We start from the raw sequence: 13,225 nt of genomic DNA, 5'->3' as shown, positions 1-13,225 counted from the left end.
CTAAAAACTAAGATTTTTCCTCCTTTTTTTTCTCTTATTTTCGATTTTTTTAATAAAAAGAAATAAAACATATTTTTCCCTAATTTTCTCTTTTTTTGGCAAAATTTTATGCTAAAAAGTCTTATCGAAAATACTAAAATGCTTATACAAAAGCTAAAAGTCTAAGAACTTAAAATCATGGAATTGAGAGAATTATTGCTAAAAATAAAAATAAAATTAGGATAAAAATAAAATTATTTAAAATTTGGTGTCTACACTATCAAATGTACATTGGGTATATTTTAGACATTACCTACTGGAATGAATCATGTTTGAGTCGTTTCTTGGCCAAATGTTTGGAAAACGGCAAACCGGAAGCTCAAAGGCAGCTTAGCCTTAGAACTTCTTGCGATTTCAACGGTTTTGTTAACCGACTTCCCGTTCATATTTTTCTATGAAATTTGGCAAGGGAGTGGCCCTTATATGGTAGTACATTGATACCAAATTTGGTACTGTTCCGAGTCTATTTTGCTACCAAACTAAAGTCCCAAAGTTTGGAACTCAAATCTGGAAACTAGCTTAACAGTTTCGTTTTTCCTCCAACTTTGAGCGACTGTATCTCGGTGCTCAAAACTCCGATTCTTGATCCGCTTGTTCTGTCCTAAACTTTGCTTGTAACTCTAATTGAGTTATAAATTTCGGAGGCTGGTTTGCAACGTATGAAGTTTACCGAATTTCCAAAGTTAGCGAAAAACCAACCCCAGCACAATTCTGAGCACCCTGAAACAGTAACTTTAAGCCCATTTTTGAATACCTTCCACTTAAATTCATGGAAAAGTATCTTCTAAGAACTTTTAGTACTTTCAAAGAGATTTCCAATGGTGTCAAGTTTCCCAATTTTGGACTTGTGTAGAGTGAGATACGATTTTTCTAGGGTTCGTATCAAAACAGAAATTTTCCGAATTCCAAGGAGATGGAGTTTTTCAAGTACTCCTTATTGCTTCGATATTATTCGAACGTTGTATCATTGATTTCCAAAATGTAAACTTAATTTCTCTTGTACTTTGAAATCCCGCTCGAGAGCCTCGATTTAGGAAAATTAAGGCTCGTTTCACGAGATTTTTCTAAGATTGTACTATGATACGATCTTCCTCAATAGTGGGGATATTTGAATGATAGTCTATTATTATTTGCTCAGGCACACACGAGAACCTTCAAGAGGATCCCACGGTGGACGCTTGAACTTCAAATTGAACCTACTTGTTCTTGCTACTTGGTGAGTGTCAAATATGTGTTAAATGCTTATGTGATTGAGATATTAGTTATACAAGTGTTATACATGATACGTAAACATGCCGAACCGAGTGTGTACTTTATCGTACTCGTTCTCATTTGAAATGAATAACTCATGCTTGAAATGCTGAAATATATTAAATGTTTGGATGTATCAAATGCTTGAATAACATGAACACGTTTAACTCGTAAGTTCTGAGCGGAAGCATGTACCACACCGGTTCGGGTGGGAGGTTCCTCTCCTACCGTCTCAGTGCTAAAATCGGTTCCCTGAGCGATAGCATGTACCATACCGATTCGGGTGGGAGGTACCTCTCATGTCGACTCAGAACCATAAACAATGATTGGTAATTGTACATGAATATGTTTAACTCGTGAGTTCTGAGCGAATAGTATGTACCACGCCGATCCGCGTGGGAGGTACCTCTCATGTCGTCTCAGAACCATAAACCTTTCTAAATCGATTGGTGTGATGTCTCATCGACTATTGGGCGATAGTATGTACCACACCAATTTGGGTGGGAGGTACCTCTCATTCGACTCAGAACTATAAGCAAAGCATAAGTCGATTGGAGCGATGTCTCATCGACTATTGGGCGATAGTATGTACCACACCAATTTGGGTGGGAGGTACCTCTCATTCGACTCAGAACTATAAGCAAAACATAAGTCGATTGGAGCGATGTCTTATCGACTACTGAGCGATAGTATGTACCACACCGATTCGGGTGGGAGGTACCTCTCATTCGACTCAGACTCATAAATGGAATAAGTAAAGTTCTGCGGACTATTAGATTGAAATTTGGCAAAGCAAGTGGAAATGAGCTCCTAAGAGCTCCAGTATCCTTCCTGAATGTGTTTTGTGAATATTCAGGAATTACTTGAATGTTATAGCTTTACCTCTCGTACCAGCTTTATTGCTACTTGACTTACCTGCTTGCATGATTTTCTTGGCCTCACGAGCATTCGCTCACCCCGTTAGATTTGTTTTTTCCTTAACAGGAATTGAAATGGGAGGAATTTGGAGAAACTTACTTGATGGCTCATTTGATTAGAATTTTGAATGTATTTGTTTAGACAACTTTTGGGATCTGTATATTTTGGGAATGTAAGGTATTTTTGGTAGTTTTGATGTAAGACTTGAACGTTTAGTAAGGAATTGACCTTTCTCTATATTTTCGACTTCTAGTATCGACTGGTTATTTTAAGTTTGACTTAAATTTGTACCGAATCCTGGCGAGAGTTGGGATGGCATCCCGCGGATACCCTTGGGTTCGCCCTTGGGAGAAGTGGGGGAGTCACACACCTGAACATGTGGCCGTGGCACAACGTGCACGTAGCAATGTCTGGGGGATCACTCGAGCCAATGACTATGGGTTTTGGGATTGATGACCCTTCGTCCTTTTGTTTGAAGGTTTGGGAATCTGAAATCTTACCGAGTCTAGATGCATTAGTGAGACCAACCTCATACATTCATTTAGAAATCACCTAGGATAGAGCCTTTATCTACCCTATTAAGAGCACTAGACACGAGGGGAGGGATTCTACCCCTCTTTCTCTTTCTTTATCTTATATTTTTGTATTATTTTGTTGCTCCAATCTGTTATGTGTTGTTTATTAAACTAACTATTGTTTTATTTTCTTATATTGAATTCATAAGTCTTAGAAATAAGAGTCTTGGCGTGGTACTTAGTGAAGGCAGACCGCCTTTTGTAAATAGCACGTTTAATCAGTTTATCACATTAATACTATGTGTATATATATATATATATATGCATGTCATTTTAGACTTACCCGACATCTAAATAGGGCACCTTTAGATCATGTTTCAGTTATCGTATTGCATATTTATTCGTTTAATAAACTGGCATCATGCATTAACTCTAGAGGGAATGTCATTTAGGGAATCCCATTTTAGGAATGTACCAACCTTATTTTCCCTAGGTAGTAGCTAATCCTCTATGGGATATTCATGTTTAAATTTTTGTAAAACTGGAGAAGTGAGGCCTGTAGGTAAGGTATTTAATCGAGATTACATGCTTCAGATGGACAGATCTGAACGAATCAGTCAGCTATTAGCGGTTCCAATGGAGGTTCGAAAATGGCCAAGGCTTCTCTCATTTAGTGAAATCAATCATGTTGCCTCCTATCTCGGGCCAATTGGAGATTTCAAAGATATTGAATCAGATGGGTATTTGGGTTGATCTTGATCCCTGTCTTTTGATATTTACAAAACAAATGGATAGTACTAATATCTTTTCTAAGAAATTCTTTCAGCCATGAAACAATTTGATTCAAAGAACAAGAGCATTTGAAAGAAGAAAAAGGAAGACGAAAGCTGTCGGACGCTCACAAAAACAACACCGGACGTCCGATAGAAACTCTCTGTCTACTATCGGACGCAAGCATCGGAAGTATCGAACGTCCGATATAATTGAGATAATCCTTCAAACTCTCTGTCTGCTATCGGACGCAAGTATCGGAAGTACCGAACGTCTGATAGAATTCTTCAAACTCTCTATCTGCTATCAGACGCAAGCAACGGTAGTACAGGACGTCCGATACTCCCAACGGCTAGTTGACTTTTCAGCTACTTTCTATCCGTTGGAAGCATTAATGAAGCACTTTTTTGGTCTCATATAAATAGAGCATTGTCAGAAATTTCAAATAACTTTTGCACACTGAAGATACAAAAGATATAGAGTAGTTTTAGTGAAAAAACACTCTCCAAAGAAGATTTGTAGTCTTGGTGGTGTGAAGTTCATTGTAAGTTTTTCATTTGTGAGTGAATACTTCAATAGTATAATTCTGTGAGGGTTGTCTTGAGGGATAGTAAAACTTTCTAACTTGACCGAGTGAATCTTGGGGTAATGAGGAAGTGAGCCTTCCTTTGTACACAAGATTGGTTGTATTTCATCAACTTGAAGAAGCTTGCTTTATGAATTGATTTTCAAGCTCAAGAGGAGTTTGGTAGTCAATTGATTTGCAATTTTTCTCTTCTTATTTATTGATTATTATCTTATGATTCTTAAATTGCATATCTTTTCTACTTCTCTCAAGTGATATTATTCCTTCATTGATTGATTCATTGTGTGATCACTTAGAAAAGAGGGTAAATTTCATATTGAGCAAAAAAGTGCCCATAATTTGATTAGTTTTTAAAATAACCTAATTCACCCTCTCTTAGGTTGTCTTCGATCCCTATTAATTGATATTAGAATTTGGTCTCCTAGAGATTAAGTTCAAACGGCTTTGGAGTAAAATGACGACCAACAATGTCATATTTTTTTAAGAATAATCTGTCACTAGACCTCCAATGTTTAACGGATCAAATTATGTGAATTGGAATGAAAGAATGATTATCTTCTTGCAATCTATTGATATTGAACTGTAGTTTATTATTAATGAAAGTCCATATGATGCCTTTATAATAGATAAAGTCACTTATAGACCAAGACTAAAAATCAGAAATGAGTTGACTGGTGATGATAGAACCCATCTCACTTTGAATGCCAAGACTATGAATGTGTTGTACAGTGCTTTTAGATTCAAATGAATCCATTAGGATCAAAGGTTATAGATCTGCTAAAGAGATCTGGAATAAATTGAGAGAAATCCATGAAGGGAGTGAAAATGTGAAAGAACAAAAGAAATCTATCTTAGTTACCAAATATGAATCATTTAAGATGGAATCTCATGAAAATATTGATAAAATATATTGTAGATTCAATGATCTCATTAAGGATTTAGAGGTGATAGAAAAGAATACTCATTAGGAGAGAAAAATAGAAAAATCTTGAATACCTTGTCCAAGCAGTGGAAAAAGTAAGATGACTACCATTAAAGAGGTTAAAATTTTGAATTCTATGTCTATTGAATCTCTTATTAATTCTCTAACCTCTTATGAGGTGAATCTTAAGACCAAGGTACAAGAGGAAGAGAATGCAAAAGTAAGAAGGAGTATTGCTCTAAAAGCATCTTAAGATGAAGATGACTCGGCTTCCTTGGATGAAGAAGATTTGGATGTTGATGACAATGATCTTGCTCTCATCACAAAAATTTTCAAGAGAATCCTCAACAAAAGGAGATTTAGAAAAGGAGGATCTAACAATTCGAATTCCAATCAATTCAACAATGCAAGAAACAAAGGAAAGTAAGAGGCCAACAAAAGACAAGGTGACAAATGCTATGAATGCTGCCAATTTGGACACTACATGAGTGAGTATCCAATGAAGGAGAAAAAAGAAGGGAAAGTTAAAAGAAAATCAAGATTCAACAACTTTTAATTCACATGGAATGAGTGCAACTCCGATGATGAAGTTGAAGAGAAAGAAGAATCTACTCAATTGGCCTTTATGGCCATTGGAGATAATGAGATAACAATTTCTAACCCTCAATTTGAAAGTAATGATGAAACTGATGACGATCTTGAATCCTTCATTGAAAAATTGCATGATAGTTTGAAAGAATCTTATGTTAGAAACAAGGAATTAAAACACAAAATTAGTTTTCTTCTTCAAGACAATGCACGTCTTTTCAAGAAAATAAAAAGCTGAAAATTGAAAATGATTACTTGAAAAAGGGTGAGATTGATCAACAAAATGAGTTTGATAAAAAAATAAGGCTTTGCGAAATATTCAAAAAGGAACAAGGTGATTTGAAAAGAAGAATGGATAATTTAAATGAATTGCTCCAACATAAAAAATAAAACTGCTTTCAAGAAAATAAAACAAAGTCTCATCTTGGCACTTATGAGAAGAAAATAAATTCTGATACAAATGATTTTGTTGTTTATAAGAGAAGACAAGTAAAATTTATTAAATCTGTTTATACAAATAACTCGTTGGTTATTTGTAATTTTTGTTGTCAAAAAGTCACATGAAAAGCAATTGTTATGTGAGGAAGAACATGAGAAGAGTATGAAATGCATGTGGATAGTTAGATATGATACTAACTCTCAAGGACCCAAAAATTAATGGGTACCAAATATTAGTTCTTGAACTCTTGAGTAGGTGAATATGGTGAACATTATTAAGGAATCAAAGTGGTTCATAGACAGTGAATGTTCAACACACATGACCGGTGATCCATTACAATTCATCAAACTCAAACCAAAGTCTAGTGGCATAGTGACATTTGGAGATGACGTGTTTCTACCTCAAGACTATTGGAGCTTTTACATGTTGATTTGTTTGGTCCTACACAAATTGCTAAATTGAGTGGTGAGAGATATTGTTTAGTCATCATTGATGATTATTCTAGATACACTTGGGTGATTTTTCTTACTCACAAAGATGATACTTTCAAAAAAAATTCGTTTTCCTATTTGTAAAAGTTCAAAATCTGCTTGGTTTGAATATTGTTAAAATTAGAAGTGACAATGGTTCGAAATTTAAATGTTGTGACTTTTCAAAATTTTATGATTGCATTTTAGGCACTCTAGGGTCATTTGCACTTCATATTAGGATGCATTTTCAATGTTCTTTTGTAATTTTCTTTTGATGTTTATGATGCTCTGAATTGAGTTTCCTTTGATATTTTTTGAATGATTAGTGAATTTTAGTTGATATTACTGGATTTTTATGATAAAAAAATGGAGAGAAAAGAATAATGCTGATCTAATGATGCTGGATCTTGGCTGATGATACTTGCTGGATTTTGGTGTTCTTAATGATTTTTAACTATGATGACAAAAAGGGGGAGAATGGATAATGGATTAGATGTTGTATGTAAGGGAGAGTTATTGTAAGGGGGAGTTATTGGAGATTTGTTTTGTTCTGAGATGCTATGAGTAAGGGGGAGCTTCTACTCATTTTTCTTCTTTTCATCAATTGTTTTGTCATCATCAAAAAGGGGGAGAATGTTGATCTTGCTCCCTATCTTTTGATGTTTACAAAACAAATGGATAGTACTAATAGCTTTTCTAAGAAATCCTTTTAGCCATGAAACAATTTGATTCAAAGAACAAGAGCATTTGAAAGAAGAAAAAGGAAGACGAAAGCTGTCGGACGCTCACAAAGACAACACCGGACGTCTGATAGAAACTCTCTGTCTACTATCGGATGCAAGCATCGGAAGTATCGAACGTCCGATATAATTGAGATAATCCTTCAAACTCTCTATCTGCTATCGGACGCAAGTATCGGAAGTACCGAACGTCTGATAGAATTTTTCAAACTCTCTATCTGCTATCGGACGCAAGCAACGGTAGTACAAGACGTTCGATACTCCCAATGGCTAGTTGACTTTTTAGCTACTTTCTATTCGTTGGAAGCATTAATGAAGCACTTTCTTGATCTCATATAAATAGAGCATTGTCAGAAATTTCAAATAACTTTTGCACACTGAAAATACAAAAGATATAGAGTAGTTTTAGTGAGAAAACACTCTCCAAAAAAGATTTGTAGTCTTGGTGGTGTGAAGTTTATTGTAAACTTTTCATTTGTGAGTGAATACTTCAATAGTATAATTCTGTGAGGATTGTCCTGAGAGATAGTAAAATTTCCTAATTTGACCGAGTGAATCTTGGGGCAAGAAGGAAGTGAGTCTTCTTTTGTACACAAGATTGGTTGTATTTAATTAACTTGAAGAAATTTGCTTTGTGAATTGATCTTCAAAATCAAGAGGAGTTTGGTAGTCAATTGATTTGTAATTTTTCTCTTCTTATTTATTGATTATTATCTTATGATTCTTAAATTGCATATCTCTTCTACTTCTCTCAAGTAATATTGTTCCTTCATTGATTGATTCATTGTGTGATTACTTAGAAAAGAAGGTAAATTTCATATTGATTAAAAAAGTGCCCATAACTTGATTAATTTTTAAAATAACCTAATTCACCCCCCCTCTTAGGTTGTTTTCAATCCCCACAATTTGGTAGAGGCTTTAGTTCAACAGTGAGATCCCAACAGTTCAACATTTAGGATAGGAAACAAGGAGCTGAATCTGATAATTGAAGAGATAGCCAGGCTTCTGAATTTACCAGTAAATGGTACAGCAGTGATATTTCTGGTTGTTTCTGGCAAGACCGAGTTTTGCCATTTTACTGGGTTAAAAGAGTCTGTAGTGCGAGGATCAGATTAGAGTATAGATGTAAAATTTTTGTTTGACAGATTCGCAACGAAAGACGGGTTTGATAAGCATTCGAAAGATTTTTCATTTACATCTAAGATAACATGAGAACGTAAGAGGCAACTGGTATATGGACTTGTGATGGCAGAGATTTATTTGTTTCCTAAAAAAGATAAGAAAATTAGTTTCAAAATCACTAAACTCCTGTCTGACTTGTTTTTTGGAATTAAGGATCGAAAAAACCTCTATAGTACCAACTGTGTTGGCTGACATTTTTGTTGCCTGTACCGACTGCCAAAAGGAGTCAAAGTTCTTTTATGAGTGAAATCGGATCTTACATATATGGGCCATGGAACATTTTCGGAGACAGTTGCCTGCTCCTGATGGTTCACCGTTGATTGGGTATAATTGGATAGTTACCCATCATAAGAGAGTTGATAAAAGTAATTTGCCAAAAAATGCATCAGAATGGTAGGACTTTCTGAGGGTATTGCCAGATCAAAAGATTAGATGGGTACTAGACTGGACCGACTGTTTCAACCCCGCTCTGCGCGTCAAGTCATCAGATTTTATATCGCTATTGAGAACTCAAGGCATCATGGCATACACTCCGAAAAGATTTCTCAGACAGTTAGGATGCATTCAAGGAGTACCACTCACACCCAATTTGATCAATTTCACCATCAGTTTTGACAAAGGGGATCTGTCTAGATAAAATTCATATGAAAATACCAATTGTTGAAGTTTGGGAAACATTGTCCTAGGGGTGTGCATTCGGTGTAAAATCGGTAATTCGGTACAATGAATTCGGTGAATTCGGTTATTTGATCTATAGAAATCTAAACCATTTTCAATTTCGAATTGGTCATAACCGAATTCATTCCACAACCGATTTCAAATTCCAAAACAGTAATGAATTCGGTCTAACCGAATTCATTTATTAAAAAATATTTTATGAAATTCGGTCATAATTTAACACATTACTTATGTTCTAATCATTTTGTGGTTTAATTGGCATTTATTTTATCACTTATACCTAGAATTAGTCTATGATTTAAGGAACATATAAAAAGTGATTAATTTAAACTAGAATAAACCTTAGACTGTACAATGATTAGTGATAATTTATGAATTTATAATTTACAATGATTAATAATAAGTAATATTAGGTAGTAGTTACAATGAATTTATAATTTACAATAATTAATAATAAGTAATATTAGTTACAAACTTACAAATTACAATGATTAGTGATAAGTTATATTAGTTACAAACTCATAATTTATTTCAAATCAAAATAAAACTTATTTACTTACATATGTTGTTGTGAAAGTCAATACACTAATACATTGATTTGCAATTCACATGCATTCACTTATACTGCTTAGTTGTCTTGTCTATATTTAAAGCCTTAAGATTAGTAAATAGATAATATGAATTTTAACTTATTTGATCACTTATACCTAGAATCCTTAGTCTATGATTTATGAAACACATAAAAAGTGATTAATTTAAACTAAAATAAACCTTAGATTATACAATGATTAGTGATAATTTATGAATTTATAATTTACAATGATTAATAATAAGTAATATTAGTTACAAACTTACAAATTACAATGATTAGTGATAAGTTATATTAGTTACAAACTTATAATTTATTTCAAATCAAAATAAAACTTTTTTACTTACATATGTTATTGTGAAAGTCAATACACTAATACATTGATTTGCAATTCATATGCATTCACTTACACTGCTTAGTTGTCTTATCTATACTTAAAGCCTTAAGATTAGTGAATAGATAATATGAATTTTAAACTTATTTGATCACTTATACCTAGAATCCTTAGTCTATGATTTAAGGAACACATAAAAAGTGATTAATTTAAACTAAAATAAACCTTAGATTATACAATGATTAGTGATAATTTATGAATTTATAATTTACAATGATTAATAATAAGTAATATTAGTTACAAACTTACAAATTACAATGATTAGTAATAAGTTATATTAGTTACAAACTTATAATTTATTTCAAATCAAAATAAAACTTTTTTACTTACATATGTTATTGTGAAAGTCAATACACTAATACATTGATTTGCAATTCATATGCATTCACTTACACTGCTTAGTTGTCTTATCTATACTTAAAGCCTTAAGATTAGTGAATAGATAATATGAATTTTTATGTTAAATATGTAATGTAAATTTAGAGCACACTAATACTTGCAAGTTACAGATTACGCATTCAAATATTCAATAATTCAAACATGAATGATGTATCAAATTACCAATATCTAAATTCTAATTACTAATTATGTTTATTGTTTAATATTTTTAATATTATACATATATGTATTAATTATTATCTAATTCTAGTCATGTTACTCATGTATAAAATAATAAGTATTATAGTTATCTTATATTGTTATGTATTACTATATATTTGTATTATTATAGTCATATAACAATTAACAAATATTAAAATAATATATTGTACATTATTATATATTATTATTATTATAAGTACATGATATGATGATAATACCATATACTAATTATTATTAATAGCATTTACCTATATAATATAATAATATATTAGTAGTATATACTAATACTAAATAGCATTTATCTATATATTATATAATTTTATATACCAATTTGGTATTCGAATGCGATAATGCGGTACCCTATTTCAATTACCGAATTTGAATGCGAAATCGGTTATTACTAAATTCATAATCTCATTACCTATTTCATACCATATTAGAATTCGGTGAATTCGGTATGTACCGAATTTGTACCAAATTACCAAATATCCGATTTCAAATTACCGAATTGAATTTGAATTCGGTTATGAATTCGGTATGAACCGAATTTGCTCACCCCTACATTGTCCGATGATGAGGATATCGCTTATGTTCTACAACTTAAGCAGATGGCTTTAGTCACCCCTCAATACGAGAAGTGGCTCAGAGACTTTAATGTTAAGCGATCATCGATGGAACAGTCCGAGAAAATCAGGAAATTAATGGCTATCATTGAGGCAAAGGACAGAGAAAATACACAATTAAGGCAATCTGTGGAAGTGAACAAGGGTCTGGCAGAGAAGAATAAGAGACTGTGCGAAGAAATACAGGAAAAACACCTTGAGTTGAAAAGAAAGTGTGGCAAGTTATATGATCAAACTGAATACATGCAGAATCCCTATTCCAGAGAGTCGAAAGACGCTATGATAGATAGATTGAAAAAGTTTAATGATCTTGTATGAAATCAACTTCAAGAAATGATGTAGATGATGTATAAGATTTTGAAGTTCGTCAATGAAATGATCCTTATCTTTTGCAAAGTTATTTATGAAACACAGGTTTGGTGAATAGGTCTCACTTCGAAAGTGTTGCATCATACTAGGCCGACCCTTGGCAGAAAAGGGCTCCCCATAAGATATGCATCCGAATTATTTAAATATTTTCTAATTCTTTTCTTTTTTTCTTTTTTTCTTTCGAAATAAAAGTCCGGCAGGTCTAGTCGAGAATAAATTTCTGAACCAGTTTCTCCTTTACTCTCTCAGGTATTTTTAAAAATAGCTTCACGAAAGAGCTCCATCATCATCAGGTCCCAAAGTAGAGTCTTGAGACAACTTGTAAGCATGAGTTCAATGTCCGAAACTTCGGAGAGATCAGCCCTAGTTGTGTCATCGAATTTGACTGCTTTGGGAGCTCAGTTGAGTGAGGTACTTGGCAAGTTTAATGAATTAGGTGCTAAAATGGCCGCACAAAGGCCCGTAATTGATCAGTTGGTTTCAAACAACAGTGGTAGTGGTGTCCCGAATGATTAGGAACCTGTCGATAATCACCCACCTACACAAGACCATCAACCGCCCCATACATCTAATATCTAAACAATTTTCCTTCCACCTTTCACTAATCCTCTTGAAAATACTTTTCCCCAACTGAATTCAGAATTTTCGTATGTGTATCCGAATTACACATTGATGAACCCAACCAGTAGTCAAATCCTTCAAACTCATCTACAAATCAATCTGAACATTTCCCCCAACCCTTAGGGACTCCACCACCACATTACAGAGCCTTTCATACTGGACACTGCATCTCAAGGGAAAGAAGTGATGGAAGAACAACCCGCACCTATTGAGAAGGTTGGATCTATTTGATGAATTTATGAAAAAGAATCAAAGATTGAGTAGACATGCTGGGTTGAACTACAATGAATTGTATTTTTTTCTAGATATTCAGCTACCGTTGGGATTCAAAACCCCCAAATTTAGCAAGTATGATGGAACTGAAAATCCTAAAACGCATTTCAAGATATTTGCCAACAAGTTAGGTAAATCGGTGGATGATGAAAATTTGCCTATGCTTCTATTTCCGGAAAGTTTGGAGGGAGATGCTCTAGATTGGTATTCAAATTTAAAGTCTGAAGAGGTCAAAACCTGGTTGGATCTGTCAACAGCTTTTGTGAAGCAATATGAATTTAACTGTGAGTTGGCACCGTCACGTACAACACTAGAGGGTACGAAAAGAAAGTCGTCGGAAGATCACAAGACCTACGCAAAGCAATGGAAAAAGTTAGCAGCCAAAATGGAACCTCCTATGATTGAGGAGGAGATTGCTTGTAATTTCATCAAGACTTACGATCCACCCTACTTTGAAGAGATCTTTCGCATGACTGGAAGTTTGTTTGCGGCTATTATTAACAAGTTGGAGAAATACGATGAATTTGTCAAAGTAGGGAAGATTGTTAATGTATCGGCATTAAAATTACAATTGAATGTTCTGCAGAATCAAAACAACAATGGAAAAAAGCCCTCGTTCAAGAGAAAAGAAGGAGAAATTGCTTTTATATGGGATCA

Source organism: Coffea arabica, chromosome 10e (assembly GCF_036785885.1).
Source record: "Coffea arabica cultivar ET-39 chromosome 10e, Coffea Arabica ET-39 HiFi, whole genome shotgun sequence".
In the NCBI taxonomy this organism is placed as follows: domain Eukaryota; kingdom Viridiplantae; phylum Streptophyta; class Magnoliopsida; order Gentianales; family Rubiaceae; genus Coffea; species Coffea arabica.
Note: the sequence above shows the minus strand (reverse complement) of the source record.